The 19,295-nt window shown below is 38.7% G+C and overlaps 1 pseudogene; it reads right to left on the bottom strand.

The window, feature by feature from the left end:
• Nucleotides 1-4,085: 4,085 nt before the first annotated feature.
• On the bottom strand, nucleotides 4,086-5,046 carry LOC125964294 (hsp90 co-chaperone Cdc37-like; annotated as a pseudogene).
• Nucleotides 5,047-19,295: the final 14,249 nt, after the last annotated feature.

Below are 19,295 nucleotides of genomic sequence, written 5' to 3'. Positions count from 1 at the left end.
TTCTTGCCTCCTTTATGAAAAATAAGGTGACCATATGTGTGTGGGTTTATCTCTGGGCTTTCTATCCTATTCCATTGATCTATATTTCTGTTTTTGTGCCAGTACCATACTGTCTTGATTACTGTTGCTTTATAGTAGAGTCTGAAGTCTGGGAGCTTGATTCCTCTGACTCCATTTTTCTTTCTCAACATTGCTTTTGCTATTCAGGGTCTTTTGTGTTTCCATACAAATTGTGAAATTTTTTGTTCTAGTTCTGTGAAAAATGCCAGTGGAAGGTTGAGAGGGATTGCATTGAATCTGTAGATGGCTTTGGGTAGTACAGTCATTTTCACAATGTTGATTCTTCCAATCCAAGAACATGGTATATCTCTCCTTCTGTTTGTATCATCTTTAATTTCTTTCATAAGTATCTTATAGTTTGCTGCATACAGGTCTTTTGTCTCCTTAGGTAGGTTTATTCCTAGGTATTTTATTCTTTTTGTTGCAATGGTAAATGGGAGTGTTTCCTTAATTTCTCTGTCAGATTTTTCATCATTAGTGTATAGGAATTCAAGAGATTTCTGTGCATTAACTTTGTATCCTGCAACTTTACCAAATTCATTGATTAGCTCTAGTTTCTCATACAGTCCTTAGGATTCCCTATGTATAGGATCATGTCATCTGCAAACAGTGACACCTTTACTTCTTCTTTTCTGATTTGGATTCCTTTTATTTCTTTTTCTTCTCTGATTTAGCTGTGGCTAAAACCTCCAAGGCTATGTTGAATAATAGTGGTGAGTAGACAACCTTGTCTTCTTCCTGATCTTAGTGGAAAGGCTTTCAATTTTTCACAATTAAGCATGAGGTTGGCTGTGAATTTGTCATATACGGCCTTTATTATGTTGAGGTAAGTTCCCTCTAAGCCTACTTTCTGGAGTGTTTTTATCATAAATAGGTATTGAATTTTGTCGAAAGATTTCTCTGCATCTATTGAGATGATCATATGGTTTTTATCCTTCAGTTTGTTAATATGGTGTATCACATTGATTGATTTGCATGTATTGAAGAATCCTTGCATTCCTGGGGAAAACCCCACTTGATCATGGTGTATGATCCTTTTAATGTGCTGTTGGATTCTGTTTGCAAGTATTTTGCTGAGGACTTTTGCATCTTTGTTCATCAGTGATATTGGCCTGTAGTTTTCTTTCTTTGTGACATCTTTGTCTGGTTTTGGTATCAGGGTGATGGTGGCCTCATAGAATGAGTTTGGGAATGTTCCTCCCTCTGCTATATTTTGGAGAAGTTTGAGAAGGATAGGTGTTATCTCTTCTCTAAATGTTTGATAGAATTCGCCTGTGAAGCCATTTGGTCCTGGGCTTTCATTTGTTGGAAGATTTTTAATCACAGTCTCAGGTTCAGTGCTTGTGATTGGTATGTTTATATTTTCTGTTTCTTCCTGGTTCCGTTGTGGAAGGTTGTGCTTTTCTAAGAATTTGTCCATTTCTTCCAGATTGTCCATTTTATTGGCATGTTGTTGCTTGTAGTAATTTCTCATGATCCTTTGTAATTCTGCGGTGTCAGTTGTTGCTTCTCCTTTTTCATTTCCAATTCTATTGATTTGAATCTTCTCTCTTTTTTTCTTGATGAGTCTGGCTAATGGTTTATCAATTTTGTTTATCTTCTCAAAGAACTAGCTTTTAGTTTTATTAATCTTTGCTATTGTTGCCTTCATTTCTTTTTCATTTATTTCTGATCTGAGCTTTATGATTTCTTTCCTTCTGCTAACTTTGGGATATTTTTTGTTTTTCTTTATCTAATTGCTTTACGTGTAAGCTTAGATTGTTTATTTGAGGTGTTTCTTGTTTCATGACATAGGATTGTATTGCTATAAATTTCCCTCTTAAAACTGCTTTTGCTGCATCCCATAAGTTTTAGTTCATCATGTTTTCATTGTCATTTGTTTCTAGGTATTTTTTGATTTCCTCTTTGATTTCTTCCATGTTCCCTTGGTTATTATGTAGTGTATTGTTTAACCTCCATGTGTTTATATTTTTTTACAGATTTTTTCCTGTAATTGATATCTAGTCTCATAGTGCTGTGGTCAGAAAAGATACTTGATATGATATTATTTTTCTTAAATTTACCAAGGCTTGATTTGTGACCCTAGATATGATCTATCCTGGAGAATGTTCCATGAGCACTTGAGAAAAATATGTATTCTGTTGTTTTTGGATGGAATGTCCTATAAATATCAATTAAGTCCATCTTGTTTAATGTATCATTTAAAGCTTGTGTTTCCTTATTTATATTCATTTTGGATGATCTGTCCATTGGTTAAAGTGGAGTGTTAAAGTCCCCTATGATTATGTTACTGTCGATTTCCCCTTTTATGCCTGTTAGCATTTGCCTTATGTATTGAGGTGTTCCTATGTTGGGTGCATAAATATTTACAATTGTTATATCTTCTTCTTGGACTGATCCCTTGATCATTTTATGTAGTGTCCTTCTTTGTCTCTTGTAAGAGTCTTTATTTTTAAGTCTATTTTGTCTGATATGAGAATTGCTACTCTAGCTTTCTTTTGATTTCCAGTTGCATGGACTATCTTTTTCTATTCCCTCACTTTCAGTCTGTATGTGTCCCTGGGTCTGAAGTGAGTCTCTTATATGCAGCATATATATGGGTCTTGTTTTTGTATCCATTCAGCCAGTCTATGCCTTTTGGTTGGAGCATTTAACCCATTTACATTTAAGGTAATTATCGATATGTATGTTCCTATTACCATTTTCTTAATTGTTTTGGGTTTTTTATTGTAGGTCTTTTCCTTCTCTTGTGTTTCCTGCCCAGAGAAGTTCCTTTACATTTGTAGTAAAGCTGGTTTGGTGGTGCTGAATTCTCTTAGCTTTTGCTTGCCTGTAAAGGTTTTAATTTCTCCCTCAAATCTGAATGAGATCCTTGCTGGGTAGAGTAACTTTAGTTGTAGGTATTTCCCTTTCATCACTTTAAATATGTCCTGTCACTCCCTTCTGGCTTGCAGAGTTTCTGCTGAAAGATCAGCTGTTAACCTTATTGGGATTCCCTTGTGTGTTATTTGTTGTTTTTCCCTTGCTGATTTTAATTTTTTTCTTTGAATTTAATTTTTGCTAGTTTGATTAATATGTGTCTTGGTGTGTTTCTCCTTGGATTTATCCTGTATGGGACTCTCTGCACTTCCTGGACTTGATTGACTATTTCCTTTCCCATATTAGAGAAATTTTCAACTATAATCTCTTCAAATATTTTTTCAGTCCCTTTCTTTTTCTCTTCTTATTCTGGGCCCCCTATAATTCGAATGTTGGTGTGTTTAATGTTGTCCCAGAGGTCTCTGAGACTGTCCTCAATTCTTTTCATTCTTTTTTCTTTATTCTGCTCTGTGGTAATTATTTCCACTATTTTATCTTCCAGGTCACTTATCCGTTCATCTGCTTCAGTTATTCTTCTATTGATTCCTTCTAGAGAATTTTTAATTTCATTTTTCTGTTGTTCTTTATTGTTTGCTCTTTAGTTCTTCTAGGTCCTTGTTAAATGTTTATTGTATTTTCTCCATTCCATTTCCATGATTTTGCATATCTTTAATAACAGTACTCTGAGTTCTTTTTCAGGTAGACTGCCTATTTCCTCTTCATTTGTTTGGTCTGGTGAGTTTTTACTTTGCTCCTTCATCTGTTGTATATTCGAAGATAATTGCTGTTTACTATATAGAATACTCAGTGTGGATGAACAGTGAAAACATAGCCCACAGTGACTGGAGCAAGCCCCTCTGCTGGGAACCCCATCCCTACCCCATGGACCAGGCTGGCAACCTCTACCCGTCCCTGGATCCCTGAGCCTTTTGCATAATGCTGAAGTTGGGAGAGATGCAGGCAGTGAAGTCCCTTGACTCAAAGTAAAGACTTGGATGAGCACTGGGGGTATGGCGGTGGTGGAGAGGTTGGGCAGGCCCCTACAGGCTAGGTGGGGGAGCAGCAAAAGTGGAGGAAGCCAGGAGCTAGGGAGTTGGTGTCTATTTTTGTTTTCTGAAAAGGGGCACACAGGGACCTGCAGGCAGTCAGGCAGCAGCTGAGGTGGGTCATGTGCTGACATCTTTCTCATCACCTGGCTTGGAGGCTTCCAGCAAAGGGTCCCTGGGACTCGTCTCCTCCTCCTCCTTGGCCTCATTGGACTTGGAGTTGGGGATCCAGAGGCTGGAGTTGATGCAATGATGCATGTGGTACTTCATGTTGGTGGGATCCATCTTGCTGACAGCATCTTGTAGAATCTGCACATCATTCACCTCAAAGCATTTCTGGAGTTCCTCAGGGAGGGACTCGTATACCTCGATGGGGTCCAGGCTGCTCAGCCAAGCTGCTGCTTTCACTCCTCCTCCTTGTACTCCTTCATGACCTTCTTGATGTGCAGCTTGGCCCGGCCCCACACGCAGTCTTTGAAGGCCTCCAGCTTGTCATTGAAGCCCTCCATGTACTGACGGTCGGCAGTCTTGATCTTGGTGAAGAACTGCCAGAAGCAGGCACGAGGGTCCACCTTCAGGCTCTTGGCCAGCTCCAGGATGAACTGCATGACAATGGTCTGGTGGGCCACCTGCTCCATCAGTGCACATTTCTCCTCCGCCTTTAGGTCAAAGCACCAAATAACCAGGTAGTTGGCGGTCTCCTTGCACACCAGGTGGACGTTGTCCAACAGGTACTTCTGGCTGTCATCCCAGCAGTGGAGCATGCTGAAGTGCTTGATCTGCTTCTCATACTTTTCCATGAAGGTTTTGTGTTTCTGCTCCCTCACCTCCTCCAACTCCACCTCCGCCTGCTCAGGCTTGGTATTGACCATGCTCTTGCTGAAGCCGTCCTTGCTGAGCGTGTCCACATTCCAGGGCATGCTCTTCTCCTTCTTGCACATCTCCTCTAGCTTCTGCTCCCAGCTCTGCTCCTCCTTGCGCAGCTGCTGTGCCTTAGCCTGCAACCGTTACAGCTGCCCTTGCCCTTGGCCACCTCCAGCCCCTTCAGCTTCCACTGGCACTCGGACACCTGTCTTCTCATTTTGCTTAACTTACTGTGTTTGGGGTCTCCTTTTTGCTGGCTGCAGGTTCGTAGTTCCCATTGTTTTTGGTGTCTGCCCCCCAGTGGGTAAGGTTGGTTCAATGGGTTGTGTAGGCTTCCTGGTGGAGGGGACTGGTGCCTGTGTTCTGGTGGATGAGGCTGGATCTTGTCTTTCTGGTGGGCAGGACCATGTCCGGTGGTGTATTTTGGGATGTCTGTGACCTTATGATTTTAGGCAGCCACTCTGCTAATGGGTGAGAATGTGTTCCTGTCTTGCTAGTTGTTTGGCATGGGGTGTCCAGCATGGGAGCTTGCTGGTCATTGAGTGGAGCTGGGTCTTAGCATTGAGACAGAGATCTCTGGGAGACCTCTCGCCAATTGAAATTACATAGGGCCAGGTTGGATCTGGTGGCTTAATGTCCTGAATTTGGCTCTCCCACCTCAGAAGTTCAGGCCTGACACCCGGCCGGAGCACCAAGACCCTGTCAGCCACATGGCCACAGACATAGGGAGTTTCTTGCCTTTTGGGAAGTCTGAGGTCTTCTACCAGTGTTAAGTCGGTGTTCTGTAGGAGTTGTTCCACATGTAGATGTATCTTTGATGTATTTTTGGGGAGAAAGGTGATCTCCGTGTCTCACTCCTCTGTCATCTTTTTTTTTTTTTTTTTTTTTTTGTGGTACGCGGGCCTCTCACTGTTGTGGCCTCTCCCATTGCGGAGCACAGGCTCCAGATGCGCAGGCTCAGCGGCCTTGGCTCACAGGCCTAACCACTTCGCGGCATGTGGGATCCTCCCGGACCGGGGCACGAACCCGTGTCCCCTGCATCAGCAGGCGGACTCTCAACCACTGTGCCACCAGGGAAGCCCTCCTCTGTCTCTTGAAGGTCCTCCCCTGTTACCCTCAAACTCCACGGTCAGTAAGAAAAGCAATGAGCAATGAAGGGCTGAGTGTGGGTACTGCCAATACTGAGTATTATTATCGTAAGTCCGAAACTTTTCCTACCTTTTGTAGACACTATACATTTGGAAAACATGGTCATAAATGAAGAGCAGAGAATTCATGGAAGGTTCCTACAAAAACAGGCACTGAGGATGTGAGGGCGATCTGACCATAACGGCTGTCTCTCCTTTAATGGCCAGGGGTGATTTGGCTGATCTGAATATATATATATACATATATATTAGATAGCATGTAAGTTTTTTTGTTTCTTTTACCAGAGAAAGCAGTTTTAAAATGAAACCAAGAAACTGGTAAAAAAGATAATCAAAGGTGGCTCCTCTTTTATGTGCTTACTCTCCACGGCCTGCTTGTCCGTCCATCTGCAACCCCCGGCATGAGAATGCAAACAGACATTCCATTGAAGGGATTTCAAGGAAGGGAAGAAGTAATACACAGAATGTTATTGAGTATGTTTGTAGGGTGGGTGGGAGAGTTTCTGCTGTTAAAGAATTCTGCCTCTGGGGCTTCCCTGGTGACGCAGTGGTTGAGAGTCCGCCTGCCGATGCAGGGGACACGGGTTCGCGCCCCGGTCCGGGAAGATCCCACATGCCGCGGAGCGACTGGGCCTATGAGCCATGGCCGCTGAGTCTGCGCGTCCGGAGCCTGTGCTCCGCAACGGGAGAGGCCACAACAGTGAGAGGCCCGCGTACCGCAAAAAAAAAAAAAAAAAAGAATTCTGCCCTTGGCCCTAGGCACTCTGCCTGTTTCGGTGCAGGTGGGAGCTTGCACTCTCACTCTCATAGTTTCTGCCTCGCAAGGCTTCCTCTCTTCATTCCCTGACCTCCTTTCTCCTTGTTGCTCTCTCTTGTCGGCCACGAGGATTATAGGCATGGTCACCCAGTACCACCTGGAGCCATCAGTCTTTCAGTCAAGCAAAAGATTTTCCCGGAGTCAGATGATACAAAACTTACATAAAATCACATGTATCTACTTTGCTTTTCTATATGGAAAGCTTTTCCATTCATTAAAAATAAATTGTGGGAATGTAAATTGATACAATCACTATGGAGAACAGTATGGAGGTTCCTTAAAAAACTAAAAATAGAACTACCCAGCAATCCCACTACTGGGCATATACCCTGAGAAAACCATAATTCAAAAAGAGTCATGTAGGGCTTCCCTGGTGGCACAGTGGTTGGGAGTCCGCCTGCCGATGCAGGGGACAAGGGTTCGTGCCCCGGTCTGGGAAGATCCCACATGCCGCGGAGTGGCTGGGCCCGTGAGCCATGGCCGCTGAGTCTGCGCGTCCGGAGCCTGTGCTCCGCAACGGGAGAAGCCACAACAGTGAGAGGCCCACGTACCGCAAAATAAATAAATAAATAAATAAATAAGCATCAGCACACACACACGTGCTTGCACACACGCAAACACACACAGTTAAAAAAAAAAAAAAAGAGTCATGTACCACAATGTTCATTGCAGCACTATTTACAATAGACAGGACATGGAAGCAACCTAAGTGTCCATCGACAGATGAATGGATAAAGAAGATGTGGCACATATATACAATGGAATATTACTCAGCCATAAAAAACAAACAAAATTAAGTTATTTGTAGTGAGGTGGATGGACCTAGAGTCTGTCATACAAAGTGAAGTAAGTCAGAAAGAGAAAAACAAATACCGCATGCTAACACATATATATGGAATATTAAAAAAATGGTATTGGTGAACCTAGTGGCAGGGCAGGAATAAAGACATAGAGATGGAGAGTGGACTTGAGAACACGGGGAAGGGGGAAGGGTAAGCTGGGACGAAGTGAGAGAGTGCCATTGACATATATACACTACCAAATGTAAAATGGCTAGTGGAAAGCAGCCGCATAGCACAGGTAGATCAGCTCGGTGCTCTGTGACCACCTAGAGGGGTGGGATAGGGAGGGTGGGAGGGAGGGAGATGCAAGAGGGAAGAGATATGGTGACATATGTATATGTATAACTGATTCACTTTGTTATAAAGCAGAAACTAACACACCATTATTGTAAAGCAATTATACTCCAATAAAGGTGTTATACTCCAATAAAGGTGTTTAAAAAAAAAAAAAGAAAATATATGGATCATTCCCTCAGGACCTCAACTGGTAAACACTGTCTGCACATTTACATCACATTCTCATTTTACAGTAGATAATAAAATTAGCTGTTTCCAGCCCTGCTCTGATCCTCTGTGAGAAATAGAAACTGTCAGAAATGAAACAGTAACACATAAGCAACCCTGGCATCTTTCAGTCCCTTATAGGAAATTCTGAGGTATGGAAAGAAAACAACTGAAAAATCAATAGTCCAGTTCATATTTTAAATAACGAAGAAGGCTGAAGTAGACTCTTCCATGTCATCACCCTATCGTATATAAACTACCCAGGCGTGTCCGCACACAAATCTCTGGCTAAATCTGCAAGGGGCAGTACCGTCTCCTCAAAGACTCCCACCCCTCGTTCCAGAAAGCCTAGATTTATACCAGAGGGAAAAATTTAATTAAAGGATTAAAATAAAAGCCATTAATGCCTGCTGAATTAAATGTGGACACCAGGTGCTATTGAAAGAAGAGCCCTTCTCTGTTATCTTTGCAGGATGCATTGTTAAGAGACATCTGGAGATGCTCGCAAATAAGGCATTGACCTCTTTGGGAGGCAGCAGCATTCAGGTTAGTGACACGGATGAAGTGACCAAAAGATGTGAGGTCTGTGGTGTATTTCAATAGGAAGAAGGGAAAATATATCAGAAAACAAACCCATAAAGAGGCACTTAACACAGTCCCCAAGATATATGATCTGTTAACAGAAGAACAGACCTTTAAAAACTGTCCTAGAGAAGGTTTGGAGTATTCTCAGCTGTGTTTTGGCAAATTATGTGTACAAAATTACATAGGAAGTCATTAAAAAAAAAATCATTCTTGGGTCCCACCCTCAGATACTGTGATGTAATTGGAATGGGGTATAGCCTGGACATTAGGATTTTTAAAAAGTTTCCCAAATGATTCTAATGTGCACTAAGGTTCAAGCACCAGTGGAAATCATTATATTAGACCATACAGGGTTTTGTTTCTATTCAACCAATATAGCATTTACCAACCCATTCTATAATTATATTTTCATTAAAAGCAAAAATTACAATCACGTATCAATTAAATATAGTGGAATGGGAACATGCAGTGTAGAAGACCTGGGCCCGCAGCTCTGCCAGTGTATTTACACAGGCTTAAAGCTCCCAGATTTGTCTGGATCTGGGCTTCATCAGCTATAATATGAAAAGAAGATTCACGACCAACAGATTTGTTCTCCTAGCACTGTGAAGTATTGTCTCATTTAAACTACACTCAGTTTTGTGACTGTTTACTGTTTATTACAGATGAGAAGACAAACTCAGAATATTCCAGCTCACATAACTACTAAGAGTGAAATTGAGGGCTTGAAACCTGGCCTTGCTGCCCCCAGGTGGGACAGTCAGATTCATCCCACTAACATCTTGATGCTCTCAAGAGGCCCCAAGAGCCTTAAAATTCTGTAGGACTATCAGCTACAAATATGATCAACACTACCAGTTGCTCAAGGAATGTATCATACTGGGGTAAAGGATAGAAAGCAGTGGCACATTTTATTGTTTTTCAAGAAGGATAAGTGTTAAACACTACCAAGTGTTAAACACTACCAAAAAAATTCTTCTTCTTAACAGGATTTAACCTCTCCCAAGGGCTTAAAAAATGCATGAAACCCAACTGCACAATGTGACTCAGCAAGAAAAGCCACCAAACAAATAATAACAAAATCCAGGTCAAAAGAAATAAGAAGAGATAACAATCCTGAAAGATGCCTAAGATAAAAAGCTAGTGAGATCCACTAATGTGCAAAACTTATCTTCAATGAAAATTTTGTAATTTTATATTTTCTGAAATACTGATATAAAACTAATTAATATAAGAAAAAAAATTCTCTTAGAGAAATTTAATTAATATAAAAGAACCTAATTAATTATAATTAATTAATTATATTTAATTAATATAAGAAAAATATATTAGAAAGATGACTAGAAAATAGAAGACCATGGGAATTATCTGAGCATCATAATAAACAGTTGTAATATTTTCATTATACATATTGGATAGATCATTTTTCTCAAAGGAAACACAAACCAAAATATTTGGTCTAAGATCTGAGTATAAAAGGTTTTTAACAAAGCAAAGTAAAAAATAGATATACTTTTCATGCTGAATCTCATTTTAAGTAGCTACCAACATCATTAAACATTTCTGCCTAATAATAAATAGTCAATTCCTTGTGAATCTTGTAGGGAACTGGTGAAACTTATAGGAGGGTACAGAAAAATAAAGGGTACACTGGGAAATAATCATCAGGTAAATGCATTATTTCCCTTATGTCTAATCTGTCTCACAGAAACTACTCAGACCTCTTCATGGCAATTCATTATTCATTCATTCACCTGACAAAAATTTATGGAGTGCCTAAAAAGCAATTCTGTTAAGTAAGCACTGAGGTTACAAAGTGCAAACAATGACACTCATGAACCTCTCAGTCTGGTAAGGAGGAGGAACATTAATCACCCAAAAGAGTGAGCACGTAATTACACACTGACGTAACTGCAGTGAAAGTCGGTAAGACAGTCCTAGGACAGCATATAACAAACCATCCTCATGTAATCTCTTGGGTCAAAGAAAGATAACTAAAGAGTGATGAGATCTCTTTGAAGAGAAACTCAGGTCTAAGTATACAATCCAGGAGGGAAAAAATCCTGGCAGAGGTAAGCAGCCAATGCAAAGGCCCTGAGGCAGGAGGAAACCTGGTGTGCTCCAGAGCAGGGAGCCAGGAAGAGATTAGGCAGAGGCCAGATTAGATGGGAACTTTGATCAGGCATTGGGACTTTTTTTGTTTTTTAAATGTTGAGCCTTCTTTTAATTAATTTATTTTTATTTTTTGCTGTGTTGGGTCTTCGTTTCTGTGCAAGGGCTTTCTCTAGTTGTGGCAAGCGGGGGCCACTCTTCATCGCGGTGCATGGGCCTCTCACTGCCGTGGCCTCTCGTTGTGGAGCACAGGCTCCAGACGCACAGGCTCAGTAGTTGTGGCTCACGGGCCTAGTTGCTCCACGGCATGTGGGATCTTCCCAGACCAGGGCTCGAACCCGTGTCCCCTGCATTAGCAGGCAGATTCTCAATCACTGTGCCACCAGGGAAGCCCAGGCATTGGGACTTTTAAGAGCTTCCTGGGTTATTCTAATGCACAGCACATTTCTAGAACCAGTGAGAGCCATACCATATTAGACCATACTTTTTTTCTTTTCAACCAAGTTAGCATGTATCAACTTAATCTATAACTTTATTTTTATAAACAAAAATCCCACAAATCACATGTTAATTAAGTGTAATGGAATATATGGTCATTGGAACTTGGAGTCTAAAATCCTGGGCCCCTAGATGGTGGTAGAAGTAGAACAGTACAAGATCTGTGGTTTGTGAAGATTGCTGGCTTCAGTGTGGAGGATGACTTGGAGGGTCAGAGATGTGGAGCCCAGCTAGGAAGCGACAGTGTCAGTCTAAGGAAAGAGATGACGGTATAGGCATCGTTGCATCTTGCCTTTCTTATCTGTAAAACACAGGGAGTTGGACAGAACAATCCCTAAGGACCCTTTCAGCTTAAGAGCAGACACAAAAGGAGATGCTGTGATTGGAGAAGGCTATCTTATAGTCCAGGACACATCCCCAAAACAGGAAACGACAGCTTGGGGTGCTCGGAATGTAGACTTCCTCTCTATCATTCCCACCAGCATTAAATATGCTAAAACTAATTTTTTTAATGCCTTGACCCTATATCTTCCTCTATCTACTGACACTTTTTCTCAGCTCCCCATGACAGCAAACTGTATGAAATAAAGCCTCCACCATAATTATAAGCTGATGGACACCATATTAACTGGAGTTTGTGGAAAGAGTATATTTGGCTAGAAAAGAAAACATCCTTGGTTTAAAGCCTTAGTAAAGACAAAAATAAAAGTCTTAAGACTATTTTGGATTATAAATTTTGCCATTATCCAAAATTATATACATAGACATTTTATTCACAATAAATTCCTTATTTAACTCTGTTCTCCCTTCTTTATGCAACATCCACAATAGGGCTTTGCAAATAAGGAGTGTACAGAACAGATGTGCTCCACAAATGAATAAGCAGGACTATTTACAGATGTTTTTTCCCCTTGGAGTGTCTCTTTCCCTTGGGAAATTTGGTTTTGATTTTATAATTTTTTTTTTTTTTTTTTGCTATACGTGGGCCTCTCACTGTTGTGGCCTCTCCCGTTGCAGAGTACAGGCTCTGCACGCACAGGCTCAGTGGCCATGGCTCACGGGCCTAGCTGCTCTGCGGCATGTGGGATCTTCCCGGACCGGGGCACGAACCCGTGTCCCCTGCATCGGCAGGCGGACTCTCAATCACTGCACCACCAGGGAAGCCTGGTTTTGATTTTTTGAAGGATGTTATTACTCTGTGGACTGATCAGCAGCTGATCAATGTATATTTACTGCCACAAGACATGACTTGGGACATGGCTCTGATTCACTATTGAACACCTACTAGGCGCAGACACTATTCTAGGCTCTGGGAAGTAAAGGCAGATTAAGTCTGACTTCACTGAGCTTGCATTCTAGTGAGGAAGAAAGACAACGATAAATAAATACAGAATTACATCAAATAACATCAGATAGAAATAAGAGTCAGGGGGGTAAAAAAGTAAAATCTTATATGGTTTTAGGATTAACACTACTCCATTATGTATAACATTCACTTTAAAAGGCATTTCAGAGGCTGGAGAGATCAATCAGGTCCGTGATAGCAGGAGAATTCCTCTAAGGAAAAGGCATGAAAGGACGGGATGCAAAAATAAAAAAGGTGAGGAAGGTCAAGAGATAGTGACCATCAGGGAGAACTGCTTTAAATGGGTTGGTCAGGGAGTTTCCTGGTGGTCCAGCGGTAAAGAATCCGCCTTCCAATGCAGGGCACATGGGTTTGATCCCTGGTCTGGGAACTGGGATCCCACATGCTGCAGAGCAACTAAGCCTGTGCGCCACAACTACTACTGAGCTTGCACACCACAACCAAGAGAGCCCACGTGCTGCAAACTACAGAGCCCACGTGCTCTGGAGCTCATGCGCCACAACAAAGAGCCCCTGCCACAATGAAAGACCCCACACACCTCAACAGAGCCCCCGCATGCCTCAGATAAGACCTAAGGCAGATCCCCTAAAAAAGAAAATAAATAAATAGTTGGTGTGGTCAGTTCATCAAAGACCTGAGTGGGGTGAGGGGGCGGATCATGTGAGAATCTGGGGAGAAGAATTCAAGTCTCCGGCAACAGCAGGTACAAAGGCCCTGGTGGGTGCACCTTTGCACTTTCAAGAAATATCTTTGTGTTTACAGAGAATATTGACGGTGCCCGCAGGGATGGAGAATTTGAAAAGTTAGAGTGGCTATTAGAGATCAGACTAGTAAGGATATGCTTATAGCAAAATTTTCAATTTTATTTTAGAGGATTGAAAAGAAGATGAAGCTTTTCATTTCTTTAGAATCGCAGTGGCTGCTGTTTGCAAAACAGGTTTTAGAGGCAACAAGGAGACTAATTAAGAGGCTATTAACAGTCTCCAGGCAAGAGACGATGGTGGTCCAGATGCTACTCATGGCAACATATATAACATTTTGTGCAGGATATATTGTAAAAGTAGAGTCAAAGTACTATCTGGATGTTGAGTGTGAGAGAAATAGAGGATTCAAGAAAGACTCCAATATTTATGAAACGAAAGCCTTATCAGGGACAGAGACAGGGATTCTGAGGTAGGTACATGGGTATAGAGTGACATATATGTCAACTTAGCTAGACCAAATAACCTAGATTTTTGTCAAACATCAGTCTAAATGTCACTGTGAAGGTATTTTTCAGATGAGGTTAAATTAAAATCAGTAGGTTTTGAAGAAAGCAGATGATAGATAGATAGGTGATAGATGTAGAGTAAAAGAGAAAAAAAATGAAAATACTGAAAAGATCTGGAGATTGTGACAGAGATAAACCAGGAGAATAGTATGCTTCACATGAAGAGAGTGTTTCAAGAATAAAGGATATAAACACTGTGAAGCTCTCTAGAGAGGTGAAGACTATAGACTAACTGCTGGGTCTACCAGTGTGAAGGTCATCAGTTATCTTAACAAAAGCAGTTCACTGGAGTGGTACAGAATATGTGTTTTTGTCCCAAGTATTACTCTCATCTTTGCTTTGGTTGCAATTCCAAAACTCTATAGAGAATTGTAATGTTTAGTATGATATATTCTAAACTATATATTTTAATGTTTATTTAGGAGGCAAAGCCTTCAAATAAAATTTAAATTCCACAAGACAAGCCTTGATCACAGCCAGTAACCAGTTTCAAGTTGCCAGAATTCTGTAATAATTCTTCTCACAAGAAGAATTTACTAAAGCACGCTAAAAATTTACAAAGCACAGTCAAATTTTATTTTCCTATTGTCTCCTAATTTATTACCAAAAAGTATTATCTCAACCATGAGAATGAGAAGAGAAATAAATATTTAAACTACAAGATAATTTTTCAGAAAGACTTGTCAGAATGACATTTTAAAACTGTGTGAAGCAATTCAATTAAGGTTTTTGCCTATTTCAAGAAAGCACACTAGAAAACAAGCTATATGATTTATATGATTATATGACATATGACAAATATCTTTCTTTGTGGTTACTTATATTTTTTTAAAAGACTCTATAGGTGATTATCATAAACCTAGAATATTACCAGAGTTATTTGTATACTTTTAGCATAATTTTTGTACTGTATTTTTTAATATAGTTAAATAATGCATAACAACTTCAGCACCCTTTCAAATTTTTTTCTGTTTTTATTAGAATGATGCATGAAATAAAATGACCATGTTGTCAAACCACAAGAATACTTTTTTTCAGAAAAAACAGTCAAAATCAATATCCTTTTTCTTAAGGGTAAATGGAATATTAGAAAATCTTTATTCTGTGTTTTTTTAAATTTATAGTTGAAGATATGCAAAAAAACATAATAAAGCATATTGCAAATATATAGTCTGTCATTTAAAATACAATAATGACACCAAAAGCAAAATTCATGAAAAAAATAATTAATAAGCTAGACTTTATTAAAATGTAAAACTTTTGCTTTGCAAGAGACTTAGAAGACAAGTTACAGGCTGGGCAAAAATATTTGCAAAATAAACATCTGTAAAAGAAATTATCCAAACTATACAAAGAACTCTTAAAACTCAACAATAAGAAAACAAAAATTTCAATTAAAAATGGATAAAAGACCTTAATAGACACCTCACCAAAGAAGATATACAGATAACAAATAAGCATATGAAATGATGCTCCACATAATATGTTATCAGGGAAATGCAAATAATTATCATCAATATCTACTGATATGCATGCCTTTGGTTCTTATATCCACTTTTTTCATCACAAAAGTTATATATGTGCAACTACACAGAGGCAACTTTAATTTTTTAAATTGACATATAATATTGTATTAGTTTTAGATGTACAACAAAATGATTTAATTTACATATATTTTGGGAAATGTTTTCCATAGTAATTTTACCTAACATCCATCAACACTCATAGTTACAAATTTTTTCCCTGTGATGAAAACTTTTAAGATCTATCTCCTAGCAACTTTAAAATACTCAGTACAGTGTTATGAACTATAGTCACCATGCTGTACATTACATCTCTAAGACTTATTTTTCTTATAACTGGAAGTTTGTACCATTTGACCACTTTCACCCACCTACCCAACCCCAATCCTCACCTCCAGCAACAACTAATCATCTGTTCTTTTTTGATTAGTTTGGTTTGTTTTTTGCATTGTTTTTTAGTTTAGATTTCACATATAAGCAAAATCATACAGTACTTGTCTTTCTCATCTGACTTATTTCACTTAGCATAATGCCCTCAAGGTCCATCCATGTTATCATAAATGGCAAGATTTCCTCCTTTTTTAATGCTAAATAATATTCAATTGTTTATACATATTTTATTCATCCTTTCATCCTTTATTGGACACAAGTTATTTCCATGACTTGGCTTTTAAAATAATGCTGCAATGAACATAGGTAAGCAGACATTTTTTCAAGATAGTGATTTTACTTCCTTCAGATAAATATCCAGCAGTGGAACGGCTGGATCATATAGTAGTTCTATTTTTAATTTTTTGAGGAGCCTCCATGCTGCTTTCCATAGTGGCTGCACCAATTTACATTCCCACCAATAGTTCACAATGGTTACCTTTTCTCCACATCCTCACCAACATTTTTTACCTCTTGTCTTTTCATGATAGCCATTCTAACAGGTGAGAGGTGACACCTTATTATGGTTTCGATTTTCATTTCCCTGATCATTAGTGATGTTAAATACCTTTTCATGCACCTGTTGGCCATTTGTATGTCTTCTTTGGAAAAATGTCTATTCAGATGCTCTGCCCATTTTTTAATCAGCCTGTTTTGTTTTGTTTTGTTTATACTACTGAGTTGTGTGAGTTCTTTACATATTTTGGATATTAACCCCTTATCAAACATATGATTTGCAAATATTTTCTCCCATTTGGTAGGTGGCATTTTCATTTTGTTGATGGTTTTCTTTGCTATACAAAAGCTTTTAAGTTTAACTAGGTCCCACTTGTTTATTTTTATTTTTATTTCCATTACTCTAGGAGATGGATCCAAAAAGATATTGCTGAAATTTATGTCAAAGAGTGTTCTGCCTACGTTGTCCTCTAGGAGTTTTATAGTTTCCAGTCTTATATTTAGGTCTTTAATCCATTTTTAGTTTATTTTTGTGTATGGTGTTAGAGAATGTTCTAATTTCATTCTTTTACATGTAACTCTCCCGTTTTCCCAGCACTTATTGAAGAGGCTGTCTTTTCTATTGTATATTCTTGCCTCCTTTGCCATAGATTAATTGACCATGGGTGCGTGGGTTTATCTCTGGGCTCTCTATCCTGTTCCACTGATCTATATGTATGTTTTTGTGTTAGTACCATACTCTTTTGATTACTATAGCTTTGTAATATCATCTGAAGTCAGGGAGCCTGATTCCTCCAGCTCTGTTTGTCTTTCTCAAGATTGTTTTGGCTATTCTTTTGTGTTTCAATACAAACTTTAAAAGTTTTTGTTCTGGTTCTGTGAAAAATGCCATTAGTAATTTGATAAGGATTGCATTAAATCTGTAAATTGCCTTGGGTAGTATAGTCATTTTGACAATATTTATTTTTCCAGTCCAAGAACACTTCTATCTGTTTGTGTCATCTTTGACTTCTTCCATCAGTGTCTTACAGTTTTCAGAGTACAGGTTTTTTGTCTCCTTAAGTAGTTTATTCCTAGTTATTTTATTATTTTTGTTATGATGGTAAATGAGATTGTTTCCTTAATTTCTCTTTTTGATACTTCATTGTTAGTGTATAGGAATGCAACAGATTTCTCAGTATTAATTTTGTATTCTGCAAATTTACTGAATTCATTGATGAGTTCTAGTAGTTTTCTGGTAGCATCTTTCAGATTTTCTATGTATCATTTTTTGTCATCTAAACAGTGACAGTATTACTTCTTCTTTTTCACTTTGGATTCCTTATATTTCTTTTTCTTCTCTGATTGCTATGACTAGGACTTCCAAACCTATGTTGAATAAAAGTGGCGAGAAGGACATCCTTCTCTTGTTTCTGATCTTAGAGGAAATACTTTCACCTTTGAATATGATGTTAGCTGTGGGTTTGTCATATATGGCCTTTATTATGTTGAGATAGGTTCCCTATATGTCCACTTTCTGGAGTGTTTTTATCATAAATGGATGTTGAATTTTATCAAAAGCTTTTCCTGCATCTATTGAGATAATCATATGGGTTTTAATCCTCAACTTGTTAATATGGTGTACCACATTGATTGATTTGTGGATACTAAAAAATCCTTGCATCCCTGGGATAAATCCCACTTAAGCATGGTGTATGGTCATTTTAATGTATCACTGGATTTGATTTGTGACTGTTTTGCTGAGGATTTTTGTGTCTATGTTCATTAGTGATATTTGGCTGTAATTTTCTATTTTGTGGATCTTTGTCTGGTTTTGGTATCAGGGTGATGGTGGCCTAATAGAACCAGTTTGAAAGTGCTCCTTTCTCTGCAATTTTTTCTTCTCTGTTTGGTAGATTTTACCTGTGGAGCCATCTGGTCCTGCACTTTTGTTTCTTGGGAGTTTTTTAATCACAAATTCAATTTCAGTACTGGTAATTGGTCTATTCAAATTTTCTATTACTTCCTGATTCAGTCTTGGAAGATTGTACCTTTCTAAGAATTTGGTTGTTTCTTCTAGATTGTCCATTTTATTGGCATATAGTTGCTTGTAGCAATCTCTTATGGTCCCTTGTATTTCTGTGGTGTTCTTTGTAACTTCTTTTTCATTTCTAATTTTATTGATTTGGGACCTATCTCTTTTTTCTTGTTGAGTCTGGTTAAAAGTTTATCAATTTTGTTTATCTTTTCAAAGAATCAGCTTTTAGTTTCATTGATCTTTTCTGCTGTTTTCTTAGTCTCTATTTAATTTATTTCTGCTCTCATTTTTATGATATCTTTCCTTTTACTAACTTTGGATTCTGTTTGTTCTTCTTTCTCTAGTTGCTTTAGATGTAAGGTTAGGTTGTTTATTTGAGACTTTTCTTCTTTTCTGATGTAAGCTTGTATTGCTATAAACTTTCTTCTTAGAATTGCTTTTGCTGCATCCCATAGGTTTTGGATCATTGTGTTTTCATTTTCATTTGTCTCTAGGTATTTTTTAATTTCCTCTTTGATTTCTTCAGTGATCCATTTGTTGTTTAGTAGCATATTGTTTAGCATCCTAGTGTTTGTGTTTTTTTGCAGTCTTTTTTTCTTGTAGTTGATTTTTAGCATTGTGGTCTGAAAAGATGCTTGATAGGATTGCAGTTTTTTGTTTTTTGGTTTTTTTTTTTAGTTTGCCAAGGCTTGCTTTGTGGCCCAGAATGTGATCTATCCTGGAGAATGTTCCATGTGCACTTGATGTATTCAGCTGCTTTCAGATGGAATGCTCTATAAATATTGATTAAGTCCACTGGGTCTAATGTGTCATTTAAAACCTGTGTTTCGTTATTGATTTTCTGTCTGGATGATCTGTTCATTGATGTAAGTGGGGTATTAAAGTCCCCCATTATTATT

The sequence above is a fragment of the Orcinus orca genome, chromosome 4 (genome assembly GCF_937001465.1).
Source record: "Orcinus orca chromosome 4, mOrcOrc1.1, whole genome shotgun sequence".
Lineage (NCBI taxonomy): Eukaryota > Metazoa > Chordata > Mammalia > Artiodactyla > Delphinidae > Orcinus > Orcinus orca.
The sequence above is the reverse complement of the archived record's forward strand: the minus strand, read 5'-3'. Positions and strand labels throughout refer to the sequence as shown.